Source organism: Stegodyphus dumicola, chromosome X1 (assembly GCF_044657685.1).
Source record: "Stegodyphus dumicola isolate Sdum_Otavi_A_Nest chromosome X1, ASM4465768v1".
NCBI lineage: Eukaryota > Metazoa > Arthropoda > Arachnida > Araneae > Eresidae > Stegodyphus > Stegodyphus dumicola.
In genome coordinates this window covers 8,516,653-8,536,233 of record NC_140780.1, presented here as the reverse complement: position 1 = coordinate 8,536,233, position 19,581 = coordinate 8,516,653, and the positions used below count along the sequence as shown (strand labels likewise).

General features: G+C 29.6%; 1 long non-coding RNA gene across 9 annotated transcripts in view; it reads right to left on the bottom strand.

Annotated features, from left to right (window-relative positions):
- LOC146993078 (uncharacterized) overlaps positions 1 to 19,581 on the bottom strand; it is a 138,793-nt gene that overhangs the window by 37,409 nt on the left and 81,803 nt on the right. For 5 of the 9 annotated variants that reach the window (XR_015038699.1, XR_015038691.1, XR_015038692.1 and 2 more), the window contains 4 exons: positions 18,547 to 18,664; positions 15,051 to 15,168; positions 11,555 to 11,672; positions 8,061 to 8,178 (listed from right to left, as the gene is read on the bottom strand). This is a non-coding gene — a long non-coding RNA (uncharacterized LOC146993078). Of the gene's footprint in view, positions 1 to 295; positions 521 to 8,060; positions 8,179 to 11,554; positions 11,673 to 15,050; positions 15,169 to 18,546; positions 18,665 to 19,581 lie in introns of those variants that run through there. The other 4 variants (XR_015038698.1, XR_015038694.1, XR_015038695.1 and 1 more) reach the window with 4 other exon arrangements.

The window sequence follows — 19,581 nt, the reverse complement described above, 5'->3', positions numbered from 1 at the left end:
ATAAATGTGCATGTTGATGTGGACCTATCAATTATTTTTTTCATCAAATAGTTTTATGGTATTAAATGATTTAAAAAGAGGCAACTGGACAAAAGAAAGCAATTAGAAGTTGGCTAATTTTTTATTAATTTGTTGTCAAATGCTGTGCATTTTAGATTATGCTCATATGATGACAATGAGTTATTTAAATTATAGAATTATTATGAACATATCCCACATAAATTAACAAGTATAAAATTTCAAGTTGTTTGAAGTATTATGAACTGTAATACTTGCAAAAGAAATACACATGAAATTAATTTAAGAATTAGGTTTATTTTACAGGTATTCAAAAACTGCAATTACTGTTAAACAATAAAAACTAACATTAAATCTGAAGAGCATATTTTTTTCAATAATAAAATTCAACATAGACTTCATGCAGCTTCGCCATATTTGTTCTATAGTTCGCTGTCTTTAATATCCTGCTCGATTTTTGTAAAAGTGAATTCTTTGTCACCCAATGTTTTGAGAACAGCTCCTAAACAAGAAAAAGAAAAATTTGTAATAATTTCACACTTCAGAGGTTTTCAGTTTTTAAATATAGTTGAAGTATTAAAAGATGCATATAAAATGCACTGAGTATTTCATATTTAAAAATTTACATTTCAGTAATTAAAAATTTAATTTCACACTATCACACAGTAAGCTTCAATTATATACCTTACACAATGCCTATAATTTCAAGTGAAAAATACTTAAGATTTGTTTAGAACTGCAAGGTTGAGAAAGTCTTTAATGGCTATGTTTGTATTTAAGTACATGAGAAAAAACTTAATTTTGTATTAATTATACTGCATTAGCCTTTTCAATTTTACTCCTACATATAGTAAAGAATATTCACTTTCTTACAGATAACTTTTTCTTAAATAAAGAGTAAGCAGAAAACTAATCACAACACTATATACATATAACAGAATACTTCATAAACATATACATGTCATTAACATACGTATATGCATTAACAGGCTATTTTACACATTTCAATAAACCAGAAACCAATACACAATCAAAAGTATTATCAGTAAATTCCTCCAAAATCAGAGCAAAAATCTTTAATTATGATAACAATGGCATCTCAGTTTGCAATATAAAATATTTCAAGTCTACATTCATGTGCATTCTAAGCAAACAGAATGCTGAATAACAATAAAATTATAAATACCTTAAAAAAGTTAAGAGCCACGTAGAATGATAGCAAGACTAAATAAGTCTTCCTTCAAAAATCAATTTAAATTCAAAAATTTGCCTTCCTGTTTAACATCTCAAAATAGGGTTACTGCTTTCACTAACTAAATTTCCTGTCTTGGCAAAATAAAAATTGTCACTTCTGTTGCAGGAAATATTTGCTGCAAACTTTGTATGCAAATAATCCAGTGAAAAAATTTTAATTGTGGCATGAATATTTTCTTTATTAAATAAATGAAAAATTTCCACATAATATTAATTTATGATCCACATGAAGCTTTTTACCTCTACCATATCATGCAGCTATTTTAAAATATATACTCTCATATAAAAGCCACGGAATTTTTTTACCAATATTAATATAGTATAAATCATTAATAAATCTTGTAAAAACAGCCCCAAATTTTCTGAATTTGATACCCAAAGCATAATTCTACGTAACTGTTAATGTATGCATTTGCTTGCACATACTTAAAATGAATTATACACACAAAAACTTAACATATTAACTTTAATAAATTCTTAATTAGCAGGATGACTCAATTAAGGCAAAATATGAAAGAAATCTACCTGATAATAGTTGTAAAAGATATATTTAAAAAAAGCTAATATTGTTTACCTTACACATAGCAGAAATTGAGTAAACTGTATGCAGCTGGATTATTTATTAGGAATAGAAGTTAGATCAAAGTACCAAAGTCACACTAGGGCTTTAACCATTTGGGTGCAAAGAAGCACCTGAATTTCAAAAAGAATAATTTAAAAAGGCTAATAGAATTATATAACTTTTACAATCTAGTACAAATATTAGACACATAAACAACACTAAATGCCATTATTTACTTGCATATTTTCCTTCTTTGTGTACTTTACTCCTTAATTTTTCAGGATATGATTTAGAAACAGAGTTATGGTAAAAATGTATACTGGTAAAAAAAATATTGCTGAAACTGATAAGTCCTTTGAATTATATACTATAGTGCAAAGAGGGATGGAATATGTGACTAAATATGATAAATCAGATTACAATAACATTAAACAAATAACATAAAAAACTGAAAAAAAGAAATTTTATTTGAAATTATTTTTTAACTCATGGAAAGACAGACAGTATTTCCAACTTATTAAATTCAATTATATTTTACCTTCGTCAAACCAATATTGGTAAGAGAGTTGTATTTAAAACCGGTGCTAAGCTAAAACTGCTTTCTTGCCTAATTTTATACTATTGAAAATACCGGTAATTGTCAAAGTTATTCGTACTCAATATGTGTAAGATTATTAATGAGTTGCCAAACCTCATTTAACCATCTAATATACTACATTCAACATTATTATTTTTCTTTTTGAATGTCAGGTTTTCATTATTTCTGCCAATATATCTGTAACAGGACATAAAGATTGAGTTAATGTAGAATAGAAAATTACCTTGCAAGTTAGCACCTTTACCTTAGTGGCAGTACTTCATTCTTTAGAAAAAACATTTTAAATTATTATACTTAAACAAAAAATTCATATTTGTTACAGCAAAACATCATTAATACAATAAACCAGAGTTGAATGCAAATCTAGTTTAACTCCATTCTTGAAAACTAGTTTATTACTTTCAATTTAATTTAAAAATAATAAAAAATAAGGTACGTATTATGATGACTACCTAGATATCTCGCCTAAACTGGCAATCCTTGTAAGTTATACAGGTTAACCCTAACATAGGTTACAGAGGGCACTAAGATAGAGAGTATTAATCCCACACTAGGGACTCTAACATTTGGTAGGAACAGTTTGAAAAGTGAAACAGATATTTATAGTGAACCAATGCAAAACAAAAGCAATAGTTCTTTAGGGACAAAGCCCCTTTGGACTAATAAATCCGAGTAAATTAACAGCTTTTAGCTATTTTTTCTTCTTGTAAAAAATAGACATACATAATATTTTTAGAAAATAACAGTACTTTAAGCATGCAATTTCCACATATTTAACACAATAATTCATTCTAGCTCTGTTGCAATACTGGCAAAGGTACTCCTCCGTTATTAGGACGGGATTCAGAAATGTACAATGAAACCTCAAGATACGAGGAAAGTATGAGCAAAATACGAGATTAATTCGAGTAAGGAGCAATGAGCCAGGCTGTTGGTATGGGTGGCGCCATTTCCCTATCCGGCTCAACTCGGGGAATCCCCTCGTCAGATCACTCAGTGTTCTTTTATATACGTGTTTGTGCACTTGCAAGTTAATTGTTTTGACATTTAACGTGAAAATAATTATTTCAAGATGCCTCGCAAGAAGATTGTTGCCTCAGATAGTGCTGCAAAGAAAAATAAGGAGGCCATGGCCGTCGATATCAAGAAAGAAATCGTAGATAAACATAAGCATGGTGACCGAATTGGCGAAGACTTGCGGCCTTTCAATATCGAAAATCTATACTATTCTGAAGAAGCAGGAAGAAATTAAGAAACCTGATGTAGCCAAAGGAATTATCGTTACTTCCAAGCACCATAAAAGTACTCTTAGATGTTGAGAAGCTGTTGTTGGTGTGGATTAATGAGAATGAGTTAAAATGTTGCTAACAAAGTTAAACTATTGTTATATTATTTACCAGTGTTATTTATTAGGAAAAATTGACTTGATATTAAAATGTTGATATTTTTTGGGGTGTGGAACGGGTTAACTGAATTTCCATTATTTTCAATGGGAAAGCTTGTTTCTAGATACGAGAAATTCGCTATACCAGTTGAATGCTGGAACGAATTAAACTCGTATCTCGGGGTTCCACTGTAGATATGTAAGCATGTGTATATGCATGTATGCGCATATACACATACATACATAAAGAATATACACATGCACACACGAGCAGCACCTACATTTAAAAATGCATGCATATAAACACACATTTCTGAATCTCCTGATAACAGAACACCTACATGAATCATAGGATTTACATTATTTAGTTTCATTAGAATTCTTAAATGCAGAGGATTTACATTAATCAGTTTTATTAGAATTTTTAAATGCAGAGGAATTACATTAATCAGTTTTATCAGAATTCTTAAATGAAATCTTCACTATCCGAAAATTCAGTTTCATTTCCAGCTGAAACTGTATCAGGACAATCTCATTTATATTATTTCCCTCTAACAACTGAACATTTTGAAAACCTTTTCTATTCCATGGAAAACTAATGCTACATTAAACATACATTTTCTAAATCTGAAAATTTTAAGTTAGCTTAGAAACTGTAATCATTCTTAAAAAAGTTTGATTTATGCAGATGTTAGATCAATAAAATTACTTTCCCGTGAAAAAGTAATATGGCATTGAACAACACGATTTTACACATCAAGATATACTGAGTGAAAATTCCTGAAATGTTTTATTTCTTGGTATCTCTGCAAGAATTGTATAAATAAGACTACCTCCCTTTTATATATATATATATATATATAAAATGTTTAGTAAATATACTATGAAGAAAATTGGTTACATTATTTACAGTTCATAATTAATAGAAAATAAATCATTTCTTATCTTATCAGAATTTATTTTTATCACATTCATAAACAGTACTAATTTAAACAAACATACCATTACGATTTCAATAACTATGAAATATAAAATCCAAATCTGCAATTTCGCCAAGTGCCGGTTATGGAAACATCCCCGCTGACTCCCCAGACTGTAATATATATATATAATTAATTTACAAGGGAAAAAGCAACAAAAATATAAACAATTTCTTGGTTTTATATAAGCATTTCTGCACATTTACAATTTAAATTTTTTTTAACTATCTAGTTGTATCAAAATACATGATTTAGTAAAATATAATTCAAATAATTTAAGGTATTTTAGATCAAATACTAATTTTTCAATAAATTTTTTCATGCAAGTCTAATAATCAACATAACTATCAAGTTTTGACTTCGAAAATTATGTTTAGAGAAACTTGAAGCTGCAGTAAATAGTAATAAATTTATTCAAAACTGAAAGTAAAGCATTCTTACTTTATTTTCTTTCTTTAACTATGGCAGATCTTTTAAAACAACAAAATCAAACAAACAAAAAAGAAATGCATTCATGAAAGGACTTAGGACTTACTTATTATTCATGAAAGGATATATTTCAGTAATTACTAGTGCATAAAAATTCAGTATATATATAAAAAAATGAACACAGATTTGGAACTAAGTACCTGTGTTTCTATGGCATAAAGTTTCCTTTTTTAATAGCACAATATCTTTGAGTTAAAGATTATATATTAAAGCAAATTTATAAAACTAAATTCAAAAATAAGAAATTAAATTATTTTTAGGGAAAACACTAAGCAAATAAAAAATTTTGAATTTCATAAATAAATGAAAGTTACATGCTTTATTTTTTGGCATAAGGTAGATAACATTTTCATAACAGATTTCTGAACAATTAGTCATGTTAATATTGCCTTTCTTTTTCCATTAAAAGCTATTTCCTGCTTAATTACAGTATGCTTTAAGATAAATATTAAAACGTTTGAGTAAAAATAATATAGCTATAAAAAGGTGAGACACATACAAAAAGGAGTGACACAAACAGTAAGAAACAGACTAGTGCAAAATTTAACAGTACCAAATCCTGAAAATTAATCATCAGGCACGTACACAAAAGAACAAACAACACATGGAAAATCACATTTCCTACACAGACGCTATTTATAAAATTTTATATAGGTGAAAAAAGTACGAGTATTAAACACTGAAAATATAAAATATTCACTTACTTTCTTCAAATAATTAGTAACTTCGATGGATTCTGTCACAAACGCCAATCCACGAACAAACAGTATTCTTTGCGACTTTACCATTCTTTTCGACCTCCATTGCTGACTTCACAAATATCCCGCCACAACCGGAAGTAGAAAGTGTCTGCTTTGCCATTGGTCAGTGAACAAGAATTGCAACGCTTTTTTTTTTCTTTATAATTAAACATATTAAGAAAGCCTCTAAATTAGCATATGAAATAAACTTACTTTTGCATTATATAAATTTATATTCACAGCATCTCTGTATTAAGGTAATAATTAAATTTTTCTACGAAAAATAGAAATGTCTGTATATGCGCATGCTCAGCGTATAATCGTAAATCCGGTTAATTTTTATAGCGTAAAATTAACTGTGCAAATTTTGAGTTCATTTAACTGGACCCTTGTACTTATTCTGTAGATCTCCATATTAAGAATGTCTTTAACTGTTTCAGGAAAAATATAAAATATAATATAATTATTTATTTACATTATTTATTAATTTTTTCCTCATATAAAAATTATTAAAATCGCTATATCATTTTTTCCGTACATTAAACAAAATTTAAAAAAATTAGCCTCATATGATTTTTATAACAAAGATTAAAGGAACTGAAATATATGTAAAATATCAGGATTCAGCTTGCAATTTCGTAGAGTTATTATTATTATTATTAAATAAAAATATTAGTATATCTTTGATTATAATTAATGTTCCTTTGGTCTACATTAAACTATTGTTCAAGAAGTTAAACGTTTTCGAGCATCTTCTGCTGTATTTATTATTATATTCCTCGACATGAAAGATTTGCTAGTCTTATTCCAATTCAATTGCCCACATTTGCTAAATAAAATAAGGAGAGTATTGTACCAAACTCAGTAAGTACACAAATTTAATATACAGCTTATTCCAGTTAAATGGGTAATAGGATTTTCATAAATGAAATTAAATTGTGTAAATTAATATAAGTGTTGATATGAATAAAAATAACAAATTTGATATAAGAAAATAAATAAGTTATTTTGAAGATGTTTAAATTAAGAAAATATAATTTTTTGCAAAAATGCACGTAAAGATTTAGCTCACATGTTAAAATTTATAGAAAAATTTTAGCCTCATATATGAATGCCCCTTTTTTCATGTTCGTGGACAAGGAAAACAAAGTGAAATGCCAGAAATACACTAAATATTTTGAATTAATAAACTTCATTTTCAATCTTTTTAGACTTCGTATAATATCCGTAAAAGTGACGAATGAAATATACCATAAAGGCAGTAGTTTCTTTCAGAACATTCGGATTCGTATAATATGCGTAAAAGTGACGAATAAAATATACCATCATGGTGGTAGTTTTATCAGTACATTCGGATTCGTATAATTTTCGTAAAAATAACGTGTGGAAAATAACGATCAAGAGTTAACAGTAACTTCAGCCTTTTTCATTCGTATAAATTTCGTAAAAGTAACGTGCAAAAAATACCATACCCTTATTTCACCAAAATTATACGTATATTTTTGGAGACGTGCTGCTTGGGGAGACTCTACATTCGGAAAAAACTGAAACAAAATTCGTTTATACACAAGCAGTGCAATTACACTGACCTGTTATGAAGAGAAGACCCGTTGGACAGGGAAACTATTAGGCCACACAGAGAGAAAAATGTTTAGCCTCCTCCTCGTAATGCGAAAGGAGGCCACATGGGAAAAAATTACACAACAGCAGTCATTTTGAAACCACTACTAAGCAACAGAACTCTAAGAAATCTCAGACTTCTGATATTTAAAGTGTGATTATCAGTACCACCTCACTTCCAATATTACAATACAATATAAAGAAAGCACCAAATCAGACACTTGAATATGGAATTCAAAACCTACAAAATTAATGCATAAATGCTACCCTAAACATTAAAACGTAATGTGAAGCGTTCATGTAAAATTTATAACTAGTAAAACTCCAATATAAAGCAAATTGTGAAACGGGACGTACAAATTATAACATTCAAGCATTTCTAGTGGAAATAAAGTTAATATAAAACAAAAATTACCAGCCACAGATGTCTTTTTGTTCTGCATTATTTCTCCTTTCTTTTCATCTTCGTTCTTTTTCTTTCATGATATCATGTTCTGCAATCCAAGAGTGCACAAAAATGATGACAAATTACACTAGAAGAGGCCAAGGGGGGAAAAAGGAATCATTAGATTTTAACTACTTTGAAATTAAAGAATAATTATACACAAAGAGAACTATCTAATATTGTTTCTTAATATATAAAACTTCAAAAGTAGCCTTCTTTGTTTTAAATTCTAGCAATGTGGTACATTGCTACTAAAATCATGACTGCAGTCGATAGAAAAGCAAATGATTTTCCTAATATGACAGAAGTACAGTAAGCGAAGGGGGTTTTTATTGTATGGGTACAACATGAACAATGAAAGAAAAAAAAATAGACAGTTATTACCGATACACAGAATAAAAGGGATAATGATCTTTGAGAAGAGTAAATAATTTCAGCGCTGGTAGAAAGATGGCCCAAAAGACAATAGGCAGGTAATTTTAAATCACAAATAAACAAAATAAACTTTACTGTTAGCTTTGAAGCAGGTGTTATATATTAAACTATCTTAATTCACACACAGAATTAGTGACATAACAGATCGAAAAAGAGTAAGAAACAAACTCGCAATATATTAACATTAAAAGTGCTATACATATATACTTTTATAGATTTATTTTTAGAAAGGGCTCAAAAACACCATTCTAAAAACAGATTTCGAAGAACATCTTGGAAACAAAAGTCATAAACCATAAAAGAAATACTTCATTCAGAATTTTAACGTAAGAACCATTTCTAATTTAAGTTCTTTACTTAGGTACTCTCATTCATGAGAGAGGAACGCTTAGTCCAATGTACAAGAAAATATCCTGAAATATTACCATGTCACTTTAATGAAATTATAGCAATATTTCACTCAGGGAAAGAACATATTGTTAGCTGCCCGGGTTCGAGCCCAGCTTGAATACATCAATCTAAAACACATCAGATGCCATTGAATGATACAGCATTTTGAAATGATGCAAAAAATTTAGATGCAATTTCGTGGGAGAGCAATTGTAATTACCTACATACTAAAATTTTGACCAAAAATTAAAGAAAACTAAGATATTCTTTTTCTTTCGAAGGAATCAAAGCCATATACTAATATAGGGATGCTCAACATATTGTACTATAAAACCTAAACATAGGAATGAAATTTTCTCAGCTATGTGAGATATCCAATAAAGAGAAATTCCGTAAATTGTAGAAGAGAACCTACGTCTGAAAACAGACGAAAGGTAAAACATAATTCAAATACTTTACTTTTAGCGTTGAAGCAGGCATTCTACATTAAACTGTATTAATTCACATACAGAATTAGTAATATAATAGCTCAAAATATTGTAAGAACCAAACATGCATTATAAAAACATTAAAAAAACTCTATATACGTTTATTAGTGTTACAGAAAGAGGGTTTATTCTGAAATATTTATTATAAGGTCACTTTCAATGAAATGATAGAAATTTTCACCCAGAGAAGGTACATTCTGTCTGGCTGCGTAGGTTCTAACCCAGCTTCTGTTACAAAAGTTTCATAGAATTTTAAAAATTCAGAAACGAAACTTATGAAGAAATTATTGAACATACCTGGTTCTATGATTTAACCATTTTACAGACATAATAACTAAATCTTAAACTTGAGGGGGAGGAGAGAACTAGACTAAAGTCTTTGAATTAAAGGGTATTATAAATTCATTTTAAATCAAATTAATTTTGTGAAAGGATTACACAAATATAAGGAATATACATTTTTACTATAACGTAATGTACGTTTTGCCACTTTGAAAATCTCGAGAACTAAAGCGTGAAATATAAGAAAACTGAAATAAATATTTGGAAAATCTCATCGAACTTAAGTTAGTTTCTAAACTAGATATTTTGAGTGTATTTAAAATTAGGCCAACTACTTTATTCACTTCAAATCCATTACATAATACTAGTATTTAAGAAAAATGGTAAAAGATTGCAAATATGTTAAATAACAATTCTACTGATCTAGAAATGGGAATAACTGATTTTCATCCTAATTAAGATCAAGAATATCTCAAAAAGCCATTTAATTTGTCCAATGCTAGAATTTCATTCATACGTGGTTCAACATTTATCCATCAACACCGGAAAGAATTTATCTCCTACTTTAAACAATTTCCATCGACTGAAAATGAAGTTTAAAAAATCTTAAAATCTCAAAAGCAAAGGATGCCGAAGAATTTTCACATATGAAAGACAGAGAAGTCAAACAATGAATCAGAAAATTACAAAAGAAGAATTGGGTGCTTATAAAACCCCTTGACAATAAAAGCGCTCATTACGAAGAAGAGCTCTTAACTGAAGATAAGATGAAGGAATTGTTAAATAACACAAGAGCAACATCTGATCTTTTAGCGGAGATTAACCCAATAAAAGAAAAAAGAGGACACTTTAAAAGAACTACTGGGAAACATGTGCTCTTTAGAGCGACACGGTTACAGTTGCATCAGTCATTATTATAAGCAAAAGACATCAGCTTTTTCAGAAAATAATTCTGTCATGCATTTGCCAAGAGCTCGGAAAGAAGTCCAAAAGAAACTTTCAGAGTGCTTTTCAAAGCAAAGTTGAAAGTTAATCTGCAGAATTTTACTTCGAAAATAATAAAACATCTCTGATATGATTTCAAAATGAATTTTTTACTTATGGAATCAATTTTAAATAGATCTTCTCAAATTGGTTCATTAAACTTCACAATATGCCAAAATAGTTCATATTAAGGGAAAAAATAATAAAGTATGCTTAAAACAAATAAGAAAAAGCACATCTTGAACAGCCTTAACAGAAGACAATTTGGCTCCACTAACTTTCTTTACGAGTACTCATTAAATTTTATTTACATTTCTTTTTTGTTCAACATTTAACTTTCAGTGGCTTTTAAGAGAAAGAGCACTTGATAGAGAGACTCTACATTCGGAAAAAACTGAAACAAAATTCGTTTATACACAAGCAGTGCAATTACACTGACCTGTTATGAAGAGAAGACCCGTTGGACAGGGAAACTATTAGGCCACACAGAGAGAAAAATGTTTAGCCTCCTCCTCGTAATGCGAAAGGAGGCCACATGGAAAGAAATTACACAACAGCAGTCATTTTGAAACCACTACTAAGCAACAGAACTCTAAGAAATCTCAGACTTCTGATATTTAAAGTGTGATTATCAGTACCACCTCACTCCCAATATTACAATACAATATAAAGAAAGCACCAAATCAGACACTTGAATATGGAATTCAAAACCTACAAAATTAATGCATAAATGCTACCCTAAACATTAAAACGTAATGTGAAGCGTTCATGTAAAATTTATAACTAGTAAAACTCCAATATAAAGCAAATTGTGAAACGGGACGTACAAATTATAACATTCAAGCATTTCTAGTGGAAATAAAGTTAATATAAAACAAAAATTACCAGCCACAGATGTCTTTTTGTTCTGCATTATTTCTCCGTTCTTTTCTACTTCGTTCTTTTTCTTTCATGATATCATGTTCTGCAATCCAAGAGTGCACAAAAATGATGACAAATTACACTAGAAGAGGCCAAGGGGGGAAAAAGGAATCATTAGATTTTAACTACTTTGAAATTAAAGAATAATTATACACAAAGAGAACTATCTAATATTGTTTCTTAATATATAAAACTTCAAAAGTAGCCTTCTTTGTTTTAAATTCTAGCAATGTGCTACATTGTTACTAAAATCATGACTGCAGTCGATAGAAAAGCAAATGATTTTCCTAATACGACAGAAGTACAGTAAGCGAAGGGGGTTTTTATTGTATGGGTACAACATGAACAATGAAAGAAAAAAAAAATTAGACAGTTATTACGGATACACAGAATAAAAGGGATAATGATCTTTGAGAAGAGTAAATAATTTCAGCGCTGGTAGAAAGATGGCCCAAAAGACAATAGGCAGGTAATTTTAAATCACAAATAAACAAAATAAACTTTACTGTTAGCTTTGAAGCAGGTGTTATATATTAAACTATCTTAATTCACACACAGAATTAGTGACATAACAGATTGAAAAAGAGTAAGAAACAAACTCGCAATATATTAACATTAAAAGTGCTATACATATATACTTTTATAGATTTATTTTTAGAAAGGGCTCAAAAACACCATTCTAAAAACAGATTTCGAAGAACACCTTGGAAACAAAAGTCATAAACCATAAAAGAAATACTTCATTCAGAATTTTAACGTAAGAACCATTTCTAATTTTAAGTTCTTTACTTAGGTACTCTCATTCATGAGAGAGGAACGCTTAGTCCAATGTACAAGAAAATATCCTGAAATATTACCATGTCACTTTAATGAAATTATAGCAATATTTCACTCAGGGAAAGAACATATTGTTAGCTGCCCGGGTTCGAGCCCAGCTTGAATACATCAATCTAAAACACATCAGATGCCATTGAATGATACAGCATTTTGAAATGATGCAAAAAATTTAGATGCAATTTCGTGGGAGAGCAATTGTAATTACCTACATACTAAAATTTTGACCAAAAATTAAAGAAAACTAAGATATTCTTTTTCTTTCGAAGGAATCAAAGCCATATACTAATATAGGGATGCTCAACATATTGTACTATAAAACCTAAACATAGGAATGAAATTTTCTCAGCTATGTGAGATATCCAATAAAGAGAAATTCCGTAAATTGTAGAATAGAACCTACGTCTGAAAACAGACGAAAGGTAAAACATAATTCAAATACTTTACTTTTAGCATTGAAGCAGGCATTCTACATTAAACTGTATTAATTCACATACAGAATTAGTAATATAATAGCTCAAAATATTGTAAGAACCAAACATGCATTATAAAAACATTAAAAAAACTCTATATACATTTATTAGTGTTACAGAAAGAGGGTTTATTCTGAAATATTTATTATAAGGTCACTTTCAATGAAATGATAGAAATTTTCACCCAGAGAAGGTACATTCTGTCTGGCTGCGTAGGTTCTATCCCAGCTTCTGTTACAAAAGTTTCATAGAATTTTAAAAATTCAGAAACGAAACTTATGAAGAAATTATTGAACATACCTGGTTCTATGATTTAGCCATTTTACAGACATAATAACTAAATCTTAAACTTGAGGGGGAGGAGAGAACTAGACTAAAGTCTTTGAATTAAAGGGTATTATAAATTCATTTTAAATCAAATTAATTTTGTGAAAGGATTACACAAATATAAGGAATATACATTTTTACTATAACGTAATGTACGTTTTGCCACTTTGAAAATCTCGAGAACTAAAGCGTGAAATATAAGAAAACTGAAATAAATATTTGGAAAATCTCATCGAACTTAAGTTAGTTTCTAAATTAGATATTTTGAGTGTATTTAAAATTAGGCCAACTACTTTATTCACTTCAAATCCATTACATAATACTAGTATTTAAGAAAAATGGTAAAAGATTGCAAATATGTTAAATAACAATTCTACTGATCTAGAAATGGGAATAACTGATTTTCATCCTAATTAAGATCAAGAATATCTCAAAAAGCTATTTAACTTGTCCACTGCTAGAATTTCATTCATACGTGGTTCAACATTTATCCATCGACACCGGAAAGATTTTATCTCCTACTTTAAACAATTTCCATCGACTGAAAATGAAGTTTAAAAAATCTTAAAATCTCAAAAGCAAAGGATGCCGAAGAATTTTCACATATGAAAGACAGAGAAGTCAAACAATGAATCAGAAAGTTACAAAAGAAGAATTGGGTGCTTATAAAACCCCTTGACAATAAAAGCGCTCATTACGAAGAAGAGCTCTTAACTGAAGATAAGATGAAGGAATTGTTAAATAACACAAGAGCAACATCTGATCTTTTAGCGGAGATTGACCCAATAAAAGAAAAAACAGGACACTTTAAAAGAACTACTGGGAAACATGTGCTCTTTAGAGCGACACGGTTACAGTTGCATCAGTCATTATTATAAGCAAAAGACATCAGCTTTTTCAGAAAATAATTCTGTCATGCATTTGCCAAGAGCACAGAAAGAAGTCCAAAAGAAACTTTCAGAGCGCTTTTTAAAACAAAGTTGAAAGTTAATCTGCAGAATTTTACTTCGAAAATAATAAAACATGTCTGATATGATTTCAAAATGAATTTTTTACTTATGGAATCAATTTTAAATAGATCTTCTCAAATTGGTTCATAAAACTTCACAATATGCCAAAATAGTTCCTATTAAGGGAAAAAATAATAAAGTATGCTTAAAACAACTAAGAAAAAGCACATTTTGAACAGCCTTAACAGAAGACAATTTGGCTCCACTAACTTTCTTTACGAGTACTCATTAAATTTTATTTACATTTCTTTTTTGTTCACATTTAACTTTCAGTGGCTTTTAAGAGAAAGAGCACTTGATAGAGAGACTCTACATTCTGAAAAAACTGAAACAAAATTCGTTTATACACAAGCAAAGCAAATACACTGACCTGTTATGAAGAGAAGACCCGTTGGACAGGGAAACTATTAGGCCACACAGAGAGAAAAATGTTTAGCCTCCTCCTCGTAATGCGAAAGGAGGCCACATGGGAAGAAATTACACAACAGCAGTCATTTTGAAACCACTACTAAGCAACAGAACTCTAAGAAATCTCAGACTTCTGATATTTAAAGTGTGATTATCAGTACCACCTCACTTCCAATATTACAATACAATATAAAGAAAGCACCAAATCAGACACTTGAATATGGAATTCAAAACCTACAAAATTAATGCATAAATGCTACCCTAAACATTAAAACGTAATGTGAAGCGTTCATGTAAAATTTATAACTAGTAAAACTCCAATATAAAGCAAATTGTGAAACGGGACGTACAAATTATAACATTCAAGCATTTCTAGTGGAAATAAAGTTAATATAAAACAAAAATTACCAGCCACAGATGTCTTTTTGTTCTGCATTATTTCTCCGTTCTTTTCTACTTCGTTCTTTTTCTTTCATGATATCATGTTCTGCAATCCAAGAGTGCACAAAAATGATGACAAATTACACTAGAAGAGGCCAAGGGGGGAAAAAGGAATCATTAGATTTTAACTACTTTGAAATTAAAGAATAATTATACACAAAGAGAACTATCTAATATTGTTTCTTAATATATAAAACTTCAAAAGTAGCCTTCTTTGTTTTAAATTCTAGCAATGTGCTACATTGTTACTAAAATCATGACTGCAGTCGATAGAAAAGCAAATGATTTTCCTAATACGACAGAAGTACAGTAAGCGAAGGGGGTTTTTATTGTATGGGTACAACATGAACAATGAAAGAAAAAAAAAATTAGACAGTTATTACGGATACACAGAATAAAAGGGATAATGATCTTTGAGAAGAGTAAATAATTTCAGCGCTGGTAGAAAGATGGCCCAAAAGACAATAGGCAGGTAATTTTAAATCACAAATAAACAAAATAAACTTTACTGTTAGCTTTGAAGCAGGTGTTATATATTAAACTATCTTAATTCACACACAGAATTAGTGACATAACAGATTGAAAAAGAGTAAGAAACAAACTCGCAATATATTAACATTAAAAGTGCTATACATATATACTTTTATAGATTTATTTTTAGAAAGGGCTCAAAAACACCATTCTAAAAACAGATTTCGAAGAACACCTTGGAAACAAAAGTCATAAACCATAAAAGAAATACTTCATTCAGAATTTTAACGTAAGAACCATTTCTAATTTTAAGTTCTTTACTTAGGTACTCTCATTCATGAGAGAGGAACGCTTAGTCCAATGTACAAGAAAATATCCTGAAATATTACCATGTCACTTTAATGAAATTATAGCAATATTTCACTCAGGGAAAGAACATATTGTTAGCTGCCCGGGTTCGAGCCCAGCTTGAATACATCAATCTAAAACACATCAGATGCCATTGAATGATACAGCATTTTGAAATGATGCAAAAAATTTAGATGCAATTTCGTGGGAGAGCAATTGTAATTACCTACATACTAAAATTTTGACCAAAAATTAAAGCAAACTAAGATATTCTTTTTCTTTCGAAGGAATCAAAGCCATATACTAATATAGGGATGCTCAACATATTGTACTATAAAACCTAAACATAGGAATGAAATTTTCTCAGCTATGTGAGATATCCAATAAAGAGAAATTCCGTAAATTGTAGAATAGAACCTACGTCTGAAAACAGACGAAAGGTAAAACATAATTCAAATACTTTACTTTTAGCATTGAAACAGGCATTCTACATTAAACTGTATTAATTCACATACAGAATTAGTAATATAATAGCTCAAAATATTGTAAGAACCAAACATGCATTATAAAAACATTAAAAAAACTCTATATACATTTATTAGTGTTACAGAAAGAGGGCTTATTCTGAAATATTTATTATAAGGTCACTTTCAATGAAATGATAGAAATTTTCACCCAGAGAAGGTACATTCTGTCTGGCTGCGTAGGTTCTATCCCAGCTTCTGTTACAAAAGTTTCATAGAATTTTAAAAATTCAGAAACGAAACTTATGAAGAAATTATTGAACATACCTGGTTCTATGATTTAGCCATTTTACAGACATAATAACTAAATCTTAAACTTGAGGGGGAGGAGAGAACTAGACTCAAGTCTTTGAATTAAAGGGTATTATAAATTCATTTTAAATCAAATTAATTTTGTGAAAGGATTACACAAATATAAGGAATATACATTTTTACTATAACGTAATGTACGTTTTGCCACTTTGAAAATCTCGAGAACTAAAGCGTGAAATATAAGAAAACTGAAATAAATATTTGGAAAATCTCATCGAACTTAAGTTAGTTTCTAAATTAGATATTTTGAGTGTATTTAAAATTAGGCCAACTACTTTATTCACTTCAAATCCATTACATAATACTAGTATTTAAGAAAAATGGTAAAAGATTGCAAATATGTTAAATAACAATTCTACTGATCTAGAAATGGGAATAACTGATTTTCATCCTAATTAAGATCAAGAATATCTCAAAAAGCTATTTAACTTGTCCACTGCTAGAATTTCATTCATACGTGGTTCAACATTTATCCATCGACACCGGAAAGATTTTATCTCCTACTTTAAACAATTTCCATCGACTGAAAATGAAGTTTAAAAAATCTTAAAATCTCAAAAGCAAAGGATGCCGAAGAATTTTCACATATGAAAGACAGAGAAGTCAAACAATGAATCAGAAAGTTACAAAAGAAGAATTGGGTGCTTATAAAACCCCTTGACAATAAAAGCGCTCATTACGAAGAAGAGCTCTTAACTGAAGATAAGATGAAGGAATTGTTAAATAACACAAGAGCAACATCTGATCTTTTAGCGGAGATTGACCCAATAAAAGAAAAAACAGGACACTTTAAAAGAACTACTGGGAAACATGTGCTCTTTAGAGCGACACGGTTACAGTTGCATCAGTCATTATTATAAGCAAAAGACATCAGCTTTTTCAGAAAATAATTCTGTCATGCATTTGCCAAGAGCACAGAAAGAAGTCCAAAAGAAACTTTCAGAGCGCTTTTTAAAACAAAGTTGAAAGTTAATCTGCAGAATTTTACTTCGAAAATAATAAAACATGTCTGATATGATTTCAAAATGAATTTTTTACTTATGGAATCAATTTTAAATAGATCTTCTCAAATTGGTTCATAAAACTTCACAATATGCCAAAATAGTTCCTATTAAGGGAAAAAATAATAAAGTATGCTTAAAACAACTAAGAAAAAGCACATTTTGAACAGCCTTAACAGAAGACAATTTGGCTCCACTAACTTTCTTTACGAGTACTCATTAAATTTTATTTACATTTCTTTTTTGTTCACATTTAACTTTCAGTGGCTTTTAAGAGAAAGAGCACTTGATAGAGAGACTCTACATTCTGAAAAAACTGAAACAAAATTCGTTTATACACAAGCAAAGCAAATACACTGACCTGTTATGAAGAGAAGACCCGTTGGACAGGGAAACTATTAGGCCACACAGAGAGAAAAATGTTTAGCCTCCTCCTCGTAATGCGAAAGGAGGCCACATGGGAAGAAATTACACAACAGCAGTCATTTTGAAACCACTACTAAGCAACAGAACTCTAAGAAATCTCAGACTTCTGATATTTAAAGTGTGATTATCAGTACCACCTCACTTCCAATATTACAATACAATATAAAGAAAGCACCAAATCAGACACTTGAATATGGAATTCAAAACCTACAAAATTAATGCATAAATGCTACCCTAAACATTAAAACGTAATGTGAAGCGTTCATGTAAAATTTATAACTAGTAAAACTCCAATATAAAGCAAATTGTGAAATGGGACGTACAAATTATAACATTCAAGCATTTCTAGTGGAAATAAAGTTAATATAAAACAAAAATTACCAGCCACAGATGTCTTTTTGTTCTGCATTATTTCTCCGTTCTTTTCCTCTTCGTTCTTTTTCTTTCATGATATCATGTTCTGCAATCCAAGAGTGCACAAAAATGATGACAAATTACACTAGAAGAGGCCAAGGGGGGAAAAAGGAATCATTAGATTTTAACTACTTTGAAATTAAAGAATAATTATACACAAAGAGAACTATCTAATATTGTTTTTTAATATATAAAACTTCAAAAGTAGCCTTCTTTGTATTAAATTCTAGCAATGTGCTACATTGTTACTAAAATCATGACTGCAGTCGATAGAAAAGCAAATGATTTTCCTAATATGACAGAAGTACAGTAAGCGAAGGGGATTTCTAATGTATGGGTACAACATGAACAATGAAAGAAAAAAAAATTAGACAGTTATTACGGATGCACAGAATAAAAGGGATAATGATCTTCGAGAAGAGTAAATAATTTCAGCGCTGGTAGAAAGATGGCCCAAAAGACAATAGGCAGGTAATTTTAAATCACAAATAAACAAAATAAACTTTACTGTTAGCTTTGAAGCAGGTGTTATATATTAAACTATCTTAATTCACACACAGAATTAGTGACATAACAGATCGAAAAAGAGTAAGAAACAAACTCGCAATATATTAACATTAAAAGTGCTATACATATATACTTTTATAGATTTATTTTTAGAAAGGGCTCAAAAACACCATTCTAAAAACAGATTTCGAAGAACATCTTCAAAACAAAAGTCATAAACCATAAAAGAAATACTTCATTCAGAATTTTAACGTAAGAACCATTTCTAATTTTAAGTTCTTTACTTAGGTACTCTCATTCATGAGAGAGGAATGCTTAGTCCAATGTACAAGAAAATATCCTGAAATATTACAACGTCAGTTTAATGAAATTATAGCAATATTTCACTCAGGGAAAGAACATACTGTTAGCTGCCCGGGTTCGAGCCCAGCTTGAATACATCAATCTAAAACACATCAGATGCCATTGCATGATACAGCATTTTGAAATGATGCA